The sequence below is a fragment of the Dermacentor andersoni genome, chromosome 6, assembly GCF_023375885.2.
Source record: "Dermacentor andersoni chromosome 6, qqDerAnde1_hic_scaffold, whole genome shotgun sequence".
NCBI classification, from domain to species: Eukaryota; Metazoa; Arthropoda; class Arachnida; order Ixodida; family Ixodidae; genus Dermacentor; species Dermacentor andersoni.
This window is the reverse complement of record NC_092819.1, coordinates 181,812,527-181,832,412: the sequence shown is the minus strand read 5'-3', so window position 1 is coordinate 181,832,412 and position 19,886 is coordinate 181,812,527. Positions and strand designations below refer to the sequence as shown.

General features: G+C 45.5%; 1 protein-coding gene and 1 long non-coding RNA gene across 3 annotated transcripts in view; one reads left to right on the top strand and one right to left on the bottom strand.

Annotated features, from left to right (window-relative positions):
- l(2)10685 (5-methylcytosine rRNA methyltransferase l(2)10685) overlaps positions 1-19,886 on the bottom strand; it is an 81,037-nt gene that overhangs the window by 39,579 nt on the left and 21,572 nt on the right. The gene's annotated exons all lie outside the window — the stretch shown is intronic.
- The window catches only part of LOC140219048 (uncharacterized), a 37,783-nt gene that overhangs the window by 2,228 nt on the left and 15,669 nt on the right, over positions 1-19,886 (top strand). Inside the window, exon 2 of the long non-coding RNA XR_011895340.1 lies at positions 10,923-11,005. This is a non-coding gene — a long non-coding RNA (uncharacterized lncRNA). The remainder of the gene's footprint in view (positions 1-10,922; positions 11,006-19,886) is intronic.

Below are 19,886 nucleotides of genomic sequence, written 5' to 3'. Positions count from 1 at the left end.
GAACCCCATATTATATATGTGTGTGTGTTTACATATATATAAAACCTTTACTAACAGTTGCACTTGAAGAAACTTCGTGGGACCTCGAAGAATTGTTCACTGAAGTGACGGCCTTATACGAGTATATACAAGACCTCATAGTAGGAGACAGTTCAATTTCATAGCCCAAGTCCTCTTGCACCACCAAGAACCTGGCGTCTCTCGGTGGAGTAATCTTTCTTCGTAAAATTGTTTTACACTTCACTATCACGAATATCGGTTCACCCTTCTGGAGAAACTGCAGCATCTCTCTCTCTTTTTCTGCGAGTCTGAGTATAAGCGCTACTGTGCATGACTGCTGTTGATTATGATTTTAAGTGAATCTGGCTTGATTTCATTTCGGTTACTGAATGAATTATACGGATGTCCTAACTATCATGCACCAAGATTTAAAGAAAGAGCAATTGCGTTACTCGAACAAAACCTAGTGCACATTGTTTTCAGAACAGTGGAGTAGCCGCCAGTAACCTTTTTGTTACGAAGATCTAATTAGCTAATTTTAATTAATTATATAACTAAAAAAAGTACTGCTGTAATTATCAGTGTCCATGAGGCATTTGTAGACACCCCCAAATGACATTTAACTGCGGTGTCTTGAGTGCCATGCTAACTGCATACAATTTTTTCAGACCGGTAAGGAAACCCCACGAAAAATTTAACATACCATGTGACTGCGCTCCTACCCGCATCATAAAGCAGCACCCTAAAATAAGCTTATTGAAAGCCACTGCTTTTCCTGTGGTATGGAAGGAGCACCAATAGCAGGTTCCGCGGCGTCGCAGCTGTTCTCCTTCCTCTAACTTCTATGCCACATTTATTATCCGTCTCTCAAGGCCGACTGATAACATAGATAACAAAAGTCCCTTAATAGCATGGCCGAAGCGCTGCTCTGACCACGCACTAAATGCAAAAACCAATGGAAAAGGCATAGAATGTTTCAAAACCCCGGCTCTGCTTGCACTGCATCAAAAGAGTGCACGCACAGCTATATTTCCCGCCAGAAACTTGCTTCAAACCAAAGCCAAATTATTGTGACGGTTTTATTTTTCATTAGGGTGTGTACATGCTGCAAAAACAGGCTTGTGGCAAAAAACACAAGTGAAATGAACGGACCAGGAAAAGGCAAAACCGATGCGTTCAAGAAAGTAAATGTACCACTTCTAAATGAGCCGAATCGGCAATCGGGATGTCAGCACAGAAAAAAAAAAAAGTCCACGCAGAATCTTCTCTGGGATTTATTCGAATGATGCGTAAGCGTTTTGTAGTACTGACGTGGTGTTTTGTGGTAGTAGGCTGGTGTGTTTTGTATAATTGTGAAAACAACCGCGAAATAACCGTGAAACGGAGAAGTGCGGTTGCAACACCGAACTGTAAAGTGAGACCTGCACGAGACGACACAGAACAGGCGAGTGGAAGCAATGTTCAGGAAGATGTAGCAAATGAAAGAAATATATGCAACATTCAATCGGTACACTTAACCATTATGAACCATGATCAACCGTGCTTCTTAGGTGGCTATGTCTGGCGCAGCATTGTGGCCCGTATCTTGAAAGCAATCTGCGAAAGCGGCACAGTGCAGCATGTGCATAATGAGAGCTCTGTGAGCACTGTGTTCGTTCCGCTTTGTTGCTGTTGAAACGAGAGGCAGCATGCAGGTGAATTCACTCGCTGCTGCGGGCACTATGTTGAAAGCGATCGTCTTACGGGACAGACGGAGAGACAGCTTCCCGTTGGGTAAGTATACAAATGCTTATGCATATAAAACCATCAGATTTTAGTGTTCCCTTATTATCTATGAATTCGTATGCGCCCTTGAGCACCAGCTGCTGGCTGGAGGACGTGTTCGAATAGGTTTCCTTCTGCAGCTACGCAGTACTGAGTGTGCTTTCACACATTTTCTGTGGCTTTCTTGATGACCAACGCTAGAATTCTATGACATATCCATTATGCTTGCCTTGAGCTTATCTGACATCCGTCTCGATCATGTAAACGCAATCTTTCACATAACCCCAAAGAATGCAATTGAGTGCAGAGAGGTTAGGTGACCTAGCCAGCCAATTTACAGCCCCGTACCTTCCGATCCATTGTGCATGAAAAGTCGCATCCAGCCAGTTTCGCACTCGGCTGCTGCGGTGTGCTGGCGCTCCCATCTTGCTGATAACACAGAAGTCGAAGACGTGATAGCGGGACTTTGCTGAGAAATTAATCTAACACTCCTTCAAGAATTTCGTCCATATAACGCTGTTCAGTCAGTGTGTGATCGAAGAAGATGGGGCTGATTATAGCACCGGCTTGAATTCCGCACCACACATTGAACGACCATTGGTACTGGTGCTGAGTGTGCTTTACCCAATGTGGATCCGAGTCACTCCAACAGTGTGCATTATGCACATGCCGTTGCTCAAAAGGTCGGGTGACTCATTGGCTTTTGTGAGGATCCAATCTGAGAAATCTAGACAATTCTGCAGATCAATATTTTCCAACTATTGGTGCAGGTTAAGGTGGTACGGGTGAAAGGCCGAGTCATTTAGAATCCTCCAAATGAATGACTTGTAAATTGGCACCTGGGCAGCCACGTCCTGCAAGCTAGCTTGAGGGTTTGAGGCCATAAATGCTACAACATCCGTGTGTAGGCTAGGACTCAAATATAAAGTCAATTTTTTTTCTTAAAGCTGCCGGTTTGTCTCAGGCTTCCTTAATTTCTGATGATAGTCAATGTGTTTGGTCTACTGCCACACTTCTATGACTGATACATATTTTCAGCCTTCCTCTTATTGCCATTTGTAGCTCCGAAGGCAAGGATCACGTTTAGATTCTGCTCAATAGAGAAACACATGGCGACTGGGACAAAACAACATGCACCTTTAATCCTTCGCACTGACGTTAATTTGCTTTTGTGCCGATAGGTATTGTGGCAAGAAATAAAGACAGAAAAAAAAAAAAACATCCATGCACTTTATTTACGCTAATGCAACAGCTATCAGAGCTTGTTGCCAACTAACACCAAATGTGACATGTTATATCGCCCAGGATGCGGCAGATAAGGAACTAGTTCGATCACAATGTGTTTCTGTATTTCCTTTACTTCTTTTTGCCTAACACAGAGGGAGCCTGTTCGAGAGCGTTGCTTCATGATGCGGATGGGAGCGCAGTCACGTGGTATTCGCCATATTTCGCAGGGTTTATTTATCAGTCGGAAAAAATTAGTACGCAGTTTGTACACCACTGAAAATACAGCAGTTAGATGACCCTTGGCTGTGCTTACAAATCCCTCATTGGTACTTCAATAATTATGATAGTATGTCTCAAGTTAAATAATTAATTACAATTACCTAATTAAATTTCAGTAACGAAAAAATTACTGGCAGCTACTCCACTGTACACACACTGTGCACAGTATGCACTACCTTTTGTTCGAGTAACGCATTGCTGTCTTTTTTTAATCTTGGTGCATGATAGTCAATTGGGACCCCCTGTATATATTTATGACCTCTGCATGCAAGTGACGATGTTTCCATGCCAAATAAATGCTGTAAATTATCAGAAGTGTTTTTCTAATGAGTCGTTAGCTTTGCTTACTGGAAAGAAAAGCAATACTGAGACACATATCATTCAGGTGCATTTCATATGCCGTTGATAAAAGACTCTGCCTAAGGGGTCCCTAAAGTCTACAGGCTTTTTTTCCAGGGTCAAAAAAGTACGCGAAGCACTTTCAAGCGAGGTGAATGTACAGCAATTTATTCATTCTATAGGCCTAAGCTATCAATAACTTTAGAAGTAATTGTTAATTGGCGACCTCCTCCTCTTCAAAAATATAATTAACTTTGTCCTGTGTATATATTTAAATATATTGTGTATGTGCCTGGTGTTTAGAGTGGAAATTTAAAAACTGTATGCCGCTTGCAGTTATTCCAAAATCATTGTATAACGCGCACCCTTTCCTGTACTGTTTAGTACAGGAACAGTCTGTACTGTTTTAGGACTTTCGTTTCTTTCATTTTCGGATCTTTTTTTTGCTGGCAATCTGTACTTTTCGTTGTTGTTTTTATTTGTTGTTCCCACTCCTGTAAGAGCCTGTAAAAGCTTACAGTATTAATAAAATAAAATAAAATAAACAATGTTGAAGTGACAAAATACGGATGAGGCAGCCGTCGCTGGTACTTCTAATGTGCTTGTTCTCCCATTGTCAGTATTTGCAGAAATAAAGCAAACGATGAATTAAAATCCATGCACGTCCAGGCCAACAATGATGCAGTGATGCAACAATGATGCCACAATAAAATTTCAAGTGAGAAGGTTGGGACAAGTCAAAAGAACCTCAAATGATGTGGGTGGCAAAGCTCTGGTAATGACATTTTAGGTGTGTGTGTTTGGGGGCAGGAGGTGGATGGGTGTGGAGGGTAGGCTTCGGCATCGCCTGCACATGGCATACATGCGCACCGAGTCAGAACAAAACTACTGTTTGCCACAGTTACCGCTGACAAAGCCGCGGTTGATATCGACGCAACCATGACTACACAGTTATGAACACAGACGGATGACATGCGTACCAAGTCGAAAAGAAACTACAACTTGCGAGGCAAGCGGCGTACGTGCACATCGAGTTAAAACGGAACTACTGTTTGCTGTAATTACTGTTGACAAACCCACGGTCGATGGATGGGGACAACGCAGTTACAAACACAAGTGGCCGATGCATGTACCAAGTCAAAACGAAACTATGCTTTCAAGGCACGTGGCATACGTGCGCACTGAGTCAGAACAAAACTACTGTTTGCCACAGTTACTGCTGGCAAAGCCACAGTTGTTATTGACACGACCATGAATGGGGATTACACAGTTATGAACGCACGCAGCCAACGCATGTACCAAGTCAAAACGAAACTACTGCCTACGAGGCAAAGGGCCCACGCGCACACTGAATCAAAACGAAACTACTGTTTGCTGCAATTACTGTAAGAACCTGCGCATAATACGAACCCGCATAGAGTATGAGATGAAATTTTTGGGACGCGTAATGGAAAGAAAGGGTTTTATCCATGTATAATACGAGTTAGAAAAACTCGAGGAAAACATTTATTTAATTTGCACTCAGCACTTCAACCGCTGTCTCCCTCAGCTGCGCTCTCTTCGGATGGTTCCTTGTCGGACATATCTTCCCAGAGGTACTCATCCTCTGTGCCATGGAGCGCGTTCGCAGTGCCGCACTTATTGAATGCGCGACGCACAAGGTCCTCTGGTATGCTGGCCTGTGCATCCACAATTCACTTGCATAGCGTGGCTGGCGAAGCCCACTTAAGCCGCCAGGTCAGCGTCACTGCAGGCTCACCTGAGCGCATCCAATCAGCATAACACCGCTTGATCGCGTCCTTGAACGGCTTGTTCACGCAAACATCTAAAGGCTGCAGCTCAGATGTCATCCCACCCGGGATAATGACAAGTTCAGTGCCAGATTTGCGCAACAGCCTCTTCACTAAGTCAGCCAAATGGCAACAAAATGCATCCAGCACGAGGGTGGATGGAAACGACAACAGTGCACCGGGCCGCCTACATGAGACGGACTTTATCCAGTTGAGCACAAGATTCTCGTTCATCCAGCCTTTCTCACGGCATCTCACGACCACATTTTTTGGCAGCTCCTAACCTTTATGCACCGTCTTGCGCTTGAAGACGACATAAGGCGGGACCTTGTGTCCGTCTGCCGTGCACGACAACATGACGGTAACTCGTGTTTTCTTGTTGCCAGTGGACCGGACATAAGCTTGTTTAGAGCGCTTTTCGTGCACGGTGAGGGGCGATGGCATGTCCAGATAAACCGGTGTTTGGTAAGCATTGCCGATTTGCCCTAGCTGGAAGTTCATGCACTTGCGCAGCGAAATAAAGTGGTGCTGGAATGCTGCAAGCAGCTCTTGGAACGATTTGGGCAGCTTTTGCGAAATCGAAGTTCGGTGATGTAAGAAAAGTCAAGCACGGCACATGTAGCGATAAATCCAGAGCTTGCTCGCTTCGGAGGCGGAGCGCGGTAGCCCTCTTTCTCCTGCAAGCTCCTCAGCTTTTGCCTGCATTAGCTCCACCCTCACAGCTAGATGTGCCGCTTGGTTTTGGCATACGAACTCAGTCAGGGCGAGTTCGATTTCCGGGAATGTCCCACTCTTTAGGTCGCGAAAGCTTCTTTGTGTTCCGCTGCATGCGAAAAGAGCTTCCTTCTGTCGACGCCACCCGTGATTGCGGCCCTCATTGACGTCACACTGCCTCCCGGCCTCACTGTTGCCAATGTCCTGTGCGGCTAAAATAAGCTTTCTCTTGAAAGCAGCCGAGTACTTTTTTCGCGGTGCGGACATCTTGGTCTTTCAATGCGGAATAAGGAAGGTGCACTTCGCGAAGCGTGGTTTGCACGTGTGCTGCCAAGGTGCGCACTCAACAATAAAGAAATGATACTGTAGTCATGTAGCAATAACGAAACCATGGAGCAATAAGGAAGCCAAACCGCAGCCACACAGCAATAACAAAACCAAAGCTTCTAGCCCAAATTTCTGAGTGAAATGTTTTTTTGTATCTGCATATGGTACGAGGTGAAAACTTGGGGCGCTAATAATAGGAAAATAACCTTCTATTATACGCTGGTTTTTACAGTACTGCTGACAAAGCCACTGTCAATAGATGGGGACTACACAGTTACGAACACAAGTGGCGGATGCACGTAGTAAGTCAAAGACGAAGCTAAGCTCCCAAGGCACGCAGCATACGTGCGCACCGAGTCAGGACAAAACTACTGTTTGCCACAGTTACTGCTGACAAAGCCACGGTTGTTATCGACGCAACCAGGAATTATTGATTATCGACCATGGAGTTATCGACGCAGCCATGAAAGTAATGAAGGCACGCGGCCAACATGCGTACCAAGTCAAAACGAAACTTCTGTCCCAGTAAACCACAAATCTCTATTGGATGCACTACAAGAGATAAGATATCCAAGATCTTTAACGAAGTCTAATGCACATCTATAAAATATTCCACTAGTACATGGTAGCCAAGAATCATCCACAGGACATCGAATGTCTTGTGATTTGGACATCTCTTGCACATCCAAAGCTACTGCGCATTGATCGTACATTGTTCGTTGTGACTGGTTGAATGCACCATGCCGCACAAATACAAGCAAATTGTCTCTAATGCCTAGCAATGAGACGGTGGGAGAGGAAAAGTTGTGCTGTGGCCCGTTCCAGCACTGTGGTGGGGCATTTACATTGCTTTCCACCACCATGTGCATGTTCGAGATCCTAGGAGAGAGAAAAAGTTCCTGAATTGCGAAATATCCATCTGTTCATATTGAAAAGATTCAATTTGAAGTACTCAAGCCCAGAATTTCAGTTGACCACGTTTATTTTTTGCAACGTGGTTATGAGTAGCAATTTTGCACGACATCTGCACACACAGCTGGACACCGCGCGTCAAAAGCTAAAACTTTCCGTTTTGGTCATGTCATAATTTTTTCATAGACAAACACTTTCTTTTTCAATTATATCTATTAGTATAGTTAAAAACATGTAATCTTTACCTTGCCAATATATTATGACAGATAACAGAGAAAAAAAAAAACCTTGAACACGCAATATCTGACTTAACATTGCCACTGATATCTATGCAGTGTATGCCTCGACAAAACTGCAGAGTAATTTTCCGCGAAAGAGCAGCATGAAGTGTGCTTCATCGGTGTGTCTTTTCGACTTTTGTTCGGCTGACCATGGCCTAAGTACGTATATACTAGGCAGAAGTGTACAGTTGCGTAACAAAATTTAGAACTGTCCGTTTGACTTTTTGTGGTACATTTGTTTGTCTTGTGAAGCGCTTATAGAGATGTCCTAAAAAAATTACAAAAATTATGTTTTTTTTTTTGGTGTACCAAAACCGCGATCTAATTATGACACACGCTGTAGTGGGGGACTCCAGAATAATTTGCACCACTTGGGGTTCTTTAATGTGCACCTAAATCTAAGCACATAGGTGTTGTCGCATTTCGCCCCCATGGAAATGCAGCCATGGTGGCCGGGATTCGATCCCGCAACCTCATGCTTAGCAGCCCAACACCACAGCCACTAAGCAACCATGGCGGGTTAGAAATGTCCTGATGGCAAGATTTTGGCGATTCCTTTTCAGACATACGTAATTTGTATCGCTTTGTTTCTGGAGCTCCTCTTCAAGTGCCCAGGATATTTCTCATTTGCAATGCTTAGTGCTAAGTATCTGGCAGAGTTGTGTGTTTGGCACTTGCGTGGTGTGACAAGCCGCCTGAGCAAGTTGCCTAGATGAACATGCCATTTTGGGATTCTGCTTGCATGGATTTTCTTTTAGTATATATCTTCAAATACAGTGAACCCTTGTTAAACCTTAGTTGGCCGGAGCTCGGGAAAAGCATGTACTAAATGGTAGTACTGCTTAACCGAAATAGCACGAGATCAACCACTTACCCGTCAAAAACGGAACTCAGAGAGAGTGCGATGAAAGGGGAAGAAGACATGCAGTATTTATTCACTTCGCACGACAAAGAGCGTTATTTTCGTTTGATGCCACGGCAGTCTAACAGCGACGGTGTGGCCTCAAACTTACTGAAGCTGCGAGCCAGCTTTTCAGCCCGCCCCCTCTTCTCGGCAAGCACTCGCACAGCAGATTCCTCGTTGGCGTTGCATATTCTCTGTAGTGCTGCAGATGTCGCGGGGCGCCTTTTTCATTGCGGGGTGCTGTTCTCGTCACAATGTTTGCATTCATGAGGTTGACGTAATGCGTACCTTCTGCCACTGTCGGGCCTGAATCGCCCGTGCTGTCGCTTTCTGTGCCATCCTCATCACTGTTGCTAGGCGACACTTCAGCAACAACAAAGGCAACGATGGTGAAAAGTCGAACCTTGTAGCCGACATCTCTTCACGGTCGCAGCAGCGCTGCAGAGGAACTGCTCCGCATTCCAAATGCCACGCACCATAGTTAACAGTAGATCCCTGTCACGTGCCAGCGCCAACTTCTTGGCACGTTCGATAGCACAAACAATGTCTAATTTTTCTTCTATGCTGAGCACCCGGTGTCTTTTTTATTCGAGCTTCGGCAAGACGCAAGCAACGCGAGTACTTGTTCGCACGACGCCACAACACTCTCTGGCACGGTGCCGAAACGATGTTGATGTGGCTTCACGCACAAAGGCACAGGGCGCTTGGAGGCCGTTGTTCCGATCCATGGTTCCAATCTCTGAGGCTTGTTGTTCTGCCGTGTGATTCAATGGAGAAGACGCACCGCTGTGTTTGTGCAATGAAAAGTGGAAACACTATGTGTTAACCAATATGTACGCAATGAGCTCGTACGGTTTATGCGGATACAACACACATTATGTTCAATGGCCGCTGAGTCGGTGAGTCGGTGATGTGACTTTACTACTTTTAAAATGAAACTACTGTTTAAGCGGGTATGGTTTAATGAGGTTTTACTGTATAGCTAGAAGGTTCAATCTTGAATCTCATGGTGGCACCAGAAATAGGTGCTGGCATGCAGGCCGTGCACTTTTGGCCATTCATTAGTAAGTGATATTATTACCTCCTACTAATCAGGTTCAATGTTTTAAAATATCCCTTTTCTCATTACTTTTGTTTTAGTGAAATTGAATTTTGAAGCATTTGTCTTTTCCAAGTTTTTTAGCTTTTTTTTTTTTTTACATCCATGTTTAACCTATTTCTATACAGTTATAACTTGCAATGAATATTTTCATACATGTGTCTGCTTGGGTGCCAATCAATTTTGTAATAAAGCTTTATCAATTGTATAAATAAAAAGTGACGTTGATCTGACATTGTGAGTCTCACTTGCATGCTTTACCTAGTGCTTACTGAATGCAACTTTTTCCTGTAGCCGTTGCAGGATTTGTAATAATTCATAACGATTAAAAAGACAAGGTTACGATTTTGTGAGCCCTGCTTTCACGTTTTGTTGAGCGCTTGAACCATATATATTAACAAAGATACCAATTTATGCTTTGACATTTACATGTGGGCGCGTTAACAATACATTTCAAACAAGCTCACCAGCTACTTGAATGAATGTGTGTTAAAAGTGGCACAAGGGCCAGGTATGGCCAAAGAGCGCCATGACAGTATTACTGATTTCACGGTGGAATGATGAATTCTGTGAAGTTGATGCGACGTGGCTGTAAAGGGGCCTAAAAAAATAGGCGCTGTAAAGTGCGTAAAATCTACGTGCAATAAGATTATGGCGATGGCAAATGATGAGCACTATGAGCATTACACTGCATTGTGGAAAAATGATATGATATACAGAATATGTGAGGAGGAGGAATAAACTTTTATTAGTTGAAATGAGCCGACGGTAAAATCGTCCGAGGTGGGCGGCGTCCTTAGTCCAGGATGCCGTGGGCCTGAGCTGATAGCTTGGCCCTGCTCACCAGGCGATGCCGGTCTTCAGGGGTCGAACTTGTCAGCTGTGCCTCCCACTGCTCGACGGTTGGTCCGGTGATGGGCGTTGTCGATGGGCTTTTTTGACATTCCCATACCATGTGGTAGAGGGTATTGGGCGTGGAGCAGAAGGCGCATTTGTGAGATGCAAAAATTAGCTACAGCACAACTGCCTCACCAAAAAGTCCTTGAAGCCCTTGAAACACAAGCGCCTGGAGGCATGTGCTATCAATACAGCTAACAATACAGCTATCACAGCGGCATCCTCTGAAGAGAGGAAGCACTACGAATGTATGGGAACATGTAAGACCACATCTCTGAGGAAACCTAGGACTGTGTTTGTATTAAAAAGCGGTTCTGGACCGAGAAACATTACAGGACGAAGAGGAATGTGCTGCCGGTATGCTAAGGAAAAATGTCTCTTTCTCTCAGATTTGGCTTCCTGACACTCCAGGAGGACGTGGAGGACGGTCAGCCTCTTCCCACATCTACCACAGGTTGGAGGGTCATTTCCGGTGAGTAGAAAATTATCGGTGCCAAATGTGTGTCCTATTCTGGGACGACAGAACAGGGCATCTGTTTGGCGTGATTTTGTAGCAGAGGGCCAGAATCCTAACTGTGGCTTTATCAGGTTGAGCTTATTATTTGTTTCCGCGTCCCACATGCGTTGCCAGTGGTTTCGCAGTTTCTTTTGTAAGAAAGGCCTCAGATCTGTGACAGGCACATCAGCGGTAGGGTTAACAGCTTGCGATGCGATTGATGTGGCCATCTCGTCCACCAGGACGTTACTCTCAATGCCCCTATGGCCAGGCACCCAGCATACAATGATATGCTGGTCAGATACGTACGCTTTACACAAGACGGAATAGAGTTCATTAAATACTGGAATTTTATGTGTATAGAGTGACATCAAGGCCTTCACGATGCTTAGGGAGTCTGTATACCGTATTTACATGATTGTAAGTCGACCCATTTTTCTAATGTTGAAAATCTGAAGGTGAAGGTTGACTTACAATCGAAACCAAAACATGGCACTGCCGAAAAAGTGAGACCAACGGGAGCTGCAACGTAGTTACAATTTTATGCTTGCTCTATGGCCCTACCGGTAGCTTTTCGCTACCCCGCGTGTTTTTTTGCTTTTTGGAAGGGTTTTTCAACATTTGTGAGAGTTTTACAGTGCACACAACATTCATGAGGGGGGTGTCGATAGTTGATGGAAGCGCCGCTGTTCCATTCGCTGTTGCACCCTCAGAACGGCGGTGCTTGCGGGGAGTATCGGTAGTTCATGGAAGAGCAGACACCGCTCACAGGTTTTTTCTATAGTTTGACTAAAGGCATTGGTTTGACGTGTTCGACTTGACTGCCGGCTACGAACTACAGTCAAACCTCGATATAGCGAACAGCGCGGTGATTGCGAAATAGTTCGATATAGCCAGAATTCGATATATAAAATCGTGTAAAAAAACTTGTGCATATCAATCACAGAACCACGGGCGCGATTCGGGGATCAGCCGGGAGCGTGCATTCGATTGCGTTGCACACAATTATCGTAGGCCGCGCCTATCTCGTCAGCCGCACGAAGTCGGCGCGGTCTAGGCCAATCACGTGCGGCGCAACCAAACGCGCGCTCCAAACAACGATCCCTCGTCGCGCCCCGATCGTGGCGCAGTAAATACTCACTTGAAGCTTCACACAAAGTATTTATTTGGCTGAGAGTACTATAGCAGCTTCTTATTGGCAGCCGCATGCTTAAACACAGAGAGCCTCAACATAGTCTAAACGATCCGCAAGCGATAGGCCGGTAGCGGCGTAGACGGGCCAAAGCAACTGCAGCCTCAGTTGAAGTTGGCAGTGGGGCAACATCAGCGCTTGCGGAATCAACTTCGGCAGCGTCTTCATTTGGCCGCTACTTCTGCTGCGGACTCCACGTCCGTCAATCTAAGCATTTTGAAACATTGTCAATAACATACCTTTTGGCGTGTATGTCTGCCACACAACCATAATCGTCATCTGTTTTGCTTGCGTTTCCTTTCTTGAAAACGCTGTGCTGGATACTTTCCTGTCGATAATGATCTGTCATGCTGATAACGCGCATGCCGTTCGTGACTTGGAGGTACCGGGCTCGCAGCATTATAGAAAGGAAATGCGGGCAAGACAGGTGACAATTATCGTTGTGTGGCAAATATACATTCCAAAGGACGTGAATGTTTGTTTAGCGTGAAGTATGAAGTGGCGTCTGCCCAGGCGTCTAGAGTGAGCCTATTGAGCGCGTGCTGTCGCACGCTTTTGCGGTTGCAAACTGCTATTCCTCGCGAAGCGCTGCAGTCGGTGCGACAAATGCAATGCGTCGTTGACAGATGTCGTTGACATTAACGTAGCGATGGTTGACGTTGTCTCGTGTGTATGACGCTACGTTCAAATAGCACCTTCGGCACGATCCATGTGTGCAGCTATAGTGCGCAGCAGTCGGGACCGCCCATCGCGCCCCTGCTATCTTTGAAGGTGTTGCGGGAAAGCTCAGCGCCTGTGAACAGAGCGCATGTGGTCTAGGGTGGCGGAGTTCGATATATTCATTTTATGTCCGACCCTGTTCGCAATAAAAAATAAAAAATACATGCGATTTTCCAGGTGATATAGAAAGTGTTCGATATACACAATAATTGTATGTATCCATGTTCGATATATCGAGGTTTGACTACTTCATTGCTTCTTCAGTCATCATGAGTGCTCCAGGCCCACTAATCATTCGGCACTTGTTCATAGCAACGTTAAAGAGAACTGCCATCCTTTATGCCGAAAAAACAAATCACTGCGCAGCGGGCCTCAAGTTCGATGTTTTTGGACGGGTGGTGTGAGAGTGGTGACTGCAGTGAAGTAAAATTTTCATTTGTGACGGCAAGTGAGGAATTTCCCGCGTGCCGAAGTCTGGATGCTTACCGGAGCTGTAGGCCAAGCTTGCGGCGTATGTCGCTGAAATGTGTGATCGGTCCTTGCTAGTGAAATGCAACATGGTCATGAAACAAGCCCGGATCTTCCGCCTTTTTAAGGACCTGCTGTGCCGTGAGTACGAGTGGCTGGTGGCAGAAGACCGCGAACTTACGCCAACCGGACATGTCAAAAGAGCCTCCCTGACGGCTGCATGTGGTTGGGTGCATTCAGCGTGGGCTGCTGTTCCACAAGGTATCGTGGTGCGGTCGTTTGCCAAATGTGGAATTTCGCTGGACAACGATGCGCTGTGGGACCATTGCAGTGCTGACGATGGCAGCACTAGTTAAGACGAGTAGTCCAGTGACCAAGTCAGCTACTAATAAATTTGCGTTATCGAATGCGCCCTCGGGTGAGCTCTTCTTTTTTTTTTTCCTGTCACACGATATCGGGGGGTCGACTTACATTTGTGTAAATATGGTATACAGGTGCTTTCTGAAGTTTTGATTTTCCTATAGGCTTCACAACAGACAATAGTGCGTAGGCCTTGGCCGTAAAGATACTTGTTTCCGGATGTAGTACAGTCGAACCTGGTTATATCAAACTCGCAAAAAAACACCTATCAGTTTGATATAAAGCATAATTCAATATAAGCCTGCTAAATAAATCGATGTCATAAAAGCACATACCATTTACAAAATCACTTTGTTGATGAAACTAGCTTAGTTTCGCAAGAAATACTCCTGCATTTTCTTCTGGTTGGGCAATTTCACTGCCTGCGATGCACGCACTTTTCCACACTGTCCAAGGAGTTGGAGCAGCTGGGGCCGCAACCTTCCGCATTCGCGCAGAAGCACCGGACTAGTGCGGGCGCACCAATCATTCCGGAGGATGTGGGCAAAGGACCGTCGTTGCTTTCCTCATTGTGCCCACTTTCACTTGTTCTCGGTACGATGTCGGCAATGTAGTCTTCTTTTTCTGGCTCTTCCGTGGTCGCGACACCATCATTTGCATTCACAAACTCGTCCACCGTTGATTCGTCAACAGCTTCCGGAAATTCTGACAGCTCGCTCCAAACTTCGGCAACACCGGTAAAGGCTTCGTCGCATTCATCAGAATTTACAGTCATCACAGAGCACGCGGAAGCCGGCACGGCTGAAGCAATTTTGGATGAACCACTCGTACACGGCCGTACGTAGTATGCGTCAGGTGCCACGGGCACCGGGTGGCGAGTTTGGCCGCTGTAGCCCTAATCTCCCTCTTATTCATCAAGATCATGCTGAGAGTGCTCGTCGGAATCTTGCACACAGCGGGGTCATCCGACTTCTCGCCGCGTTCAATCGGATTTATGATTTAGAGCTTCACGACGAAAGGCGAATTCTGCCGCTTCATCACGGCAACACTGCGGTAGAAAGCCCACAAGGCACACACGCAATGAACCAGAAAAGCAGCGAGACAACTCGCACTTTCGCCATCTTGCGCGACGAGGGCACAAGAGCCTCTGATTGGCTATCTGAGCAAGCGCTGCGGGCAGGCCAGGATAATTTTTTGCAGGGGGGTGTCGACTGCTCATTCGAGGCAGCGCGGTCGCAATAGGGAGAGCGGTTGGATGGAGTCGCGCTGCCGGGTTTCCCCACTGTTACGAGGGAAAGCCAACTTTGGGGGCACTTTTCCGCTGCTTGACGTTCGATATATGGGGAGTCGCTACTATTTTTGTTCGATGTAAGCGTAATTTTTGCTACATACTCATTGTAACTATACCGTGTCCAGAAATTGTTCGATATATAGAATAATTCGATGTAAACGGGTTCAATATAGACGGGTTCAACTGTACATCGGATTCTGAGAAGGGTGGGCCGACGGCTACATAGGACACCCTGGCATTTGACTTCGAAGCGTCTGTGTAGAACTCTGTGCAGGAGTGCTTGTGCTGGAGTTCTAGGAAATGCATTCTGATTTCAATCTCTGGTGTGTGCTTCGTAACCTCTAGAAAGGATATGTCACATTCTACCACCTGCCACTCCAAAGGTGGTAACAGCTTGGTTGGATGCATTAGGCGAAGCTTGAGGAGTGGGACATGCATTTCATCGCTAAGCTCCATCACATGCAGTGAGAAAGGCTGCCTTACAGAGGGAGGATTATGGAAAAGTCTAGCACACGTCATATCGTTAATGGTATTAAAATATGGATGTTCGTGGTTAGAGTGTATTTTTAGAAAATATGTGAGGCTGATGTAAGTTCTCTGCAGATGCAGTGACCACTCGTTTGATTCTGCATATAAGCTTTCAATAGGGCTTGTCCTGAAAGCGCCAGTGGCTACGTGGATACCTAGATGGTGGACAGGATCTAGAATCTTTAGTGCACTCGGAGCGGCAGGGTTATATACGATGGTACCATAGTCCAATCTTGATCGAATTAGGCTCTTATGAACATTCATCAGACACTTCCTGTCGCTACCCCATGTTGCGTGGGATAGAATTTTAAGTAAGTTCATTGTCCTTACATTTTTCTTTAAGATATTTAATGTGTGGAATGAAAGTAAACCTGGAGTCAAGTATAATACCTAGAAATATATGTTTCGTGTTGATAGGTATTTGATGTCCACACAGTTGAACACAAGGATCTGGACCAGGCCTCCCTTTCTTGCAAAACGAACACAAGAACTTTTGTGGGGGTTGATTTTAAATCCGCTTTTGTCTGTCCACTTGGACACCTTGTTCAAGCCCTGCTGTACCTCTCTTACATACTGCGAGGTTACAGGATTTGAAGCCAATTTGAATATCGTCCATGTAGACGGAATAAGAAATGGCAGCTGGTAATGAAGCACAAAGCGTGTTCATCTTCAAGATAAAGAGCGTGCAACTAAGCACGCCTCCCTGGGGTACACCAGTTTCTTGCGTAAAAGGTCGCGACAATATGTTGCCGGTTTTGACGCAGAAGATACGTTCAACAAATAGCTTTCAATTATTTTCAGCATATTTCCACAAATGCTCATTCCTGACAAGTCTCTCAGTACCCCGTAACGCCAGGTTGTGTCATATGCCTTCTCCATATTGAATACCGATAAGAAAAACTGTTTATGTACAAATGCATCGTGAATATATCCTTCAATGCGCACAAGATGATCTGTTGTCGACCGCCCTTCTCTGAAGCCACACTGATAGGGACCAAGTATATTGTTGAGTTCACGGAAATGTATGAGTCTGCGATTAATCATTTTTTCAAAAAGCTTACACAGGCAGCTTGTAAGGGCTATCAGGTGATAACTTGCCGACATGGAAAGGTCTTTCTCCTGCTTTCAAAACAGGGACCACAATCGCTTATTTCCATGTGTGTGGAAGGTATCCAGCAGCCCAAATAGTGTTAAAAAGTGTGAGTACTATAACTTGTGTGTCAGTACGTAAGTTTTTGATCATGTCATACATGAGATCAAAGCAGCTCTCAACTTGGCAATACTGAATGGCCGCTTATACGCTTTGTCGTGTCTGCATTTACGTATGAATGGCTTAAGTTCTTCTATTTCTTTGTATTTAAGGAAAGATTGAGAATAGTGGACTGAGCTCGACCCACGCTCAAAGTGTTCCCCAAGAGAGTCCGCCCGGTCTTGCAAGGTATTCTCTTGGTCGTTCACCAGAGGCAACGGATGGATTTGTTGCCCTTTTAGTTTTCTTAAGCCATTCCACACTTTTGCCTCCTGCGTGTATGAATTAATTCCGGAGAGGAACCTCACCCAGCTTTCTCTTTGCCTGACGTCGTGTCCGCCTTCCCTGTGATTTAATTTTTTTTAAATGAACTAGATTTTCAGCATTAGGCGGTCTGCGCAATACGCTCTATGCCTTGTTCTGTCTCTTTCGCGCCTCTCTACAGTCTTCGTTCCACCAGGGAACACGTCATGTACAGTGCATGCCGTTGGCCAGTCATTGTGTACATGTGTGGGCATGTGGTTCTCGCGCAGAGTGCAGCGCTGCTCGCCTGGCGACGATAAATGTCACCCGTATTTTGTCCAAAAGTTGTTATCTCATCCCGCCACGACAGTGCTATTTCCACCTGGCAGTACACTGTTATGGGGGCTAGTACCATCACTGCATCTACAGCATGATATAGCTGGCAAGCCCAGTTTCCCAGTTTCCTAATGTGTGTTGCTTTTGTTTTGTTTACAACATCAAAGCTGCCAGTGTCAAATCGTAATTTGAATAGCACCAAAAATTTATTACAGTGGAGGAGCAACAACAGTGCTAGCCACCTTAACAGTGATCGCAGGAACGAATGGCACTGCAGTGGCGAAGTAAGAGTACAAGCTTCAAACAAAACACAGGTGACATAATGGCAATAGGACAAGCAGCCCTGCACTTTGCTTCGAAACCACATGCGCATGCATAAGTACAATGATGGCTGGCCGACGCCGCACATTGTGCCTTAAGTTATGCTTCAACCACACGCTCTGCTGCTCGCATTTCATTTGTATTTGATAGTACATCTGCTGTGGCACTTGCAGGTATGCAGCTCCTTACAGCATGAACAGGAAAGATCCATTAGATGTTCTATGGACCTTCTGCATCTCTAAAATGAACGTCTATTAGAGGTCACTTATGCCTAGCTGCAATATCGTTTCAATGTTAGAGCCACGTGATTTGGATGGGACTTAGATTATCTATGGTACATATTAGTAATGTTTTTTGGAGAAATATAGAAGTCTATAGGATGTGTGCAATTTCTAAAACATGATGTTCTATGGACATTTATGGTTATCTTGGGTTTACTGCAGTTATTGCTGAAAAAGCCGCGGTCGTTATCGACGTGATTATGCATGGGGAATATGCAGTTGTGAATGCACGCGGCCAATGCGCGTACGAAGTCAAAACGAAATTACAGTTTGCCGTGCTTACTGCTGACAAAGCCATGGTCGTTATCGACGCAATCATGGATGGGAACTGCACAAATGTAAGCAGCCAACGTGCATACCAAGTCAAAACCAAACTACTGCTTGCAATGCACACGGCCTCTACACGCACCGAGCCAAAACTACTGTTTGCTGGAATTACTGCTAAAAAAGGTGCAGTCGTTATCGACGTTATCATGGATGGCAACTATGCAGTTCTGAAAGCTCACGGCCAACGTGTGTACCAAGTCAAAACGAAACTACTGCTTTCCACAACCGCTGTGGACAAAACCCTGTTGCCTACCGATGCCATGATAGGCGGTCATCGACTACGTACCATATTTACTTGCATAATGATTGCACTCGCGTAATGATCACACCCCTGAATTTTGTCGTGAAAATTGGATTTTTTTTTTCTTTCCCGTGTGATGATCACACCCTGAGCTTGCCACAGCGATATGTTGTGTGCTAAGTCTAGCTAATGATGATCGCGCTTACCATCTGTTGAATGCTGTCGAATGCTAAAAAACCTACAAGCAAACTTGCCTTGGCTTTATTATTTGTAGGCTTTACAACGGTTGTGGTCAACAACAACAAAAAAGACACTTTTCGATTATTCTCGTCTGCACTTGTGGGCATGCAACAAATTGCGAGTGGCAACAATAGTAGCCACGTTTACACTGATACGTTAGAAGTGTACCCTATTCATATGCCGACGCTTGTAACACAGCTAAGATATTCGCCCACCCATAGCGGAAGCATGCCGTATTAAGATAGCAGTGAAGACAAAGCCGCAGTTTCCGCAGTGTGCCCGCGATGGGTTTCTGTTAAGTTTCTGTCACTGGCAGCTAAGCGCGCCCATCTCTGTTTCTGTACCCTCAAAGTGGTCATGGCTACGTTATTGCCGCAAACTTGCCGATAGTAACGATATTGTTTATTACTGATACGGATGAAACTGTTTCAATGCGTGTAATGTACTCACAAGAAGAAAAAGAAAAATCGCGTTCGGTGCATTTGGCTTGCTCTGCCGGCTGCCATTTTTGTTTTGGTGTCTCGCACTGGGCTTCTTCGATTTTCCACTTCTGGCTACCCGTGGGCTGCCAGAGCCAGCCAGAGCGTCTTCGTTTTTCTCGGGTTGCTCCGCCCACTATATCACGCACTTCCTCTGGGCGTTCGTTTTGCTCGAGCTGGACGGTTCTGGATACCCGCGGGCTGCCAGAACCTGCCAGGACTATTTTGGTCTGGCTGAAGTTCTATGGCTAGCAGATGACTAAAAGAGGCGATAGGCACTCGCCACCATCTTTGCGGGGACTTCACGGATTGCAACGCAGGCACTTGGACTTAAATTTACCTTGCCCAGCCAACTGCCTACGGTCATCTTCGGATTTCCTTAATTCTAGCATTATCTTTTTAGGTGATAACGCACAGTTCCGCATTGCAAAACGGTGTGATACGAGCAGTGGTGAACCGTTTGAAGCTTTTGTGTGTGTATGTGTGTGTGTCTCCAAGGCTTCTTCGCGGCGGTGATGAGCGCGCAGTGCTCTCATGTGTGTATGTTATCTGCATCATGTTTCACGCAAGTTGTGGAGGCT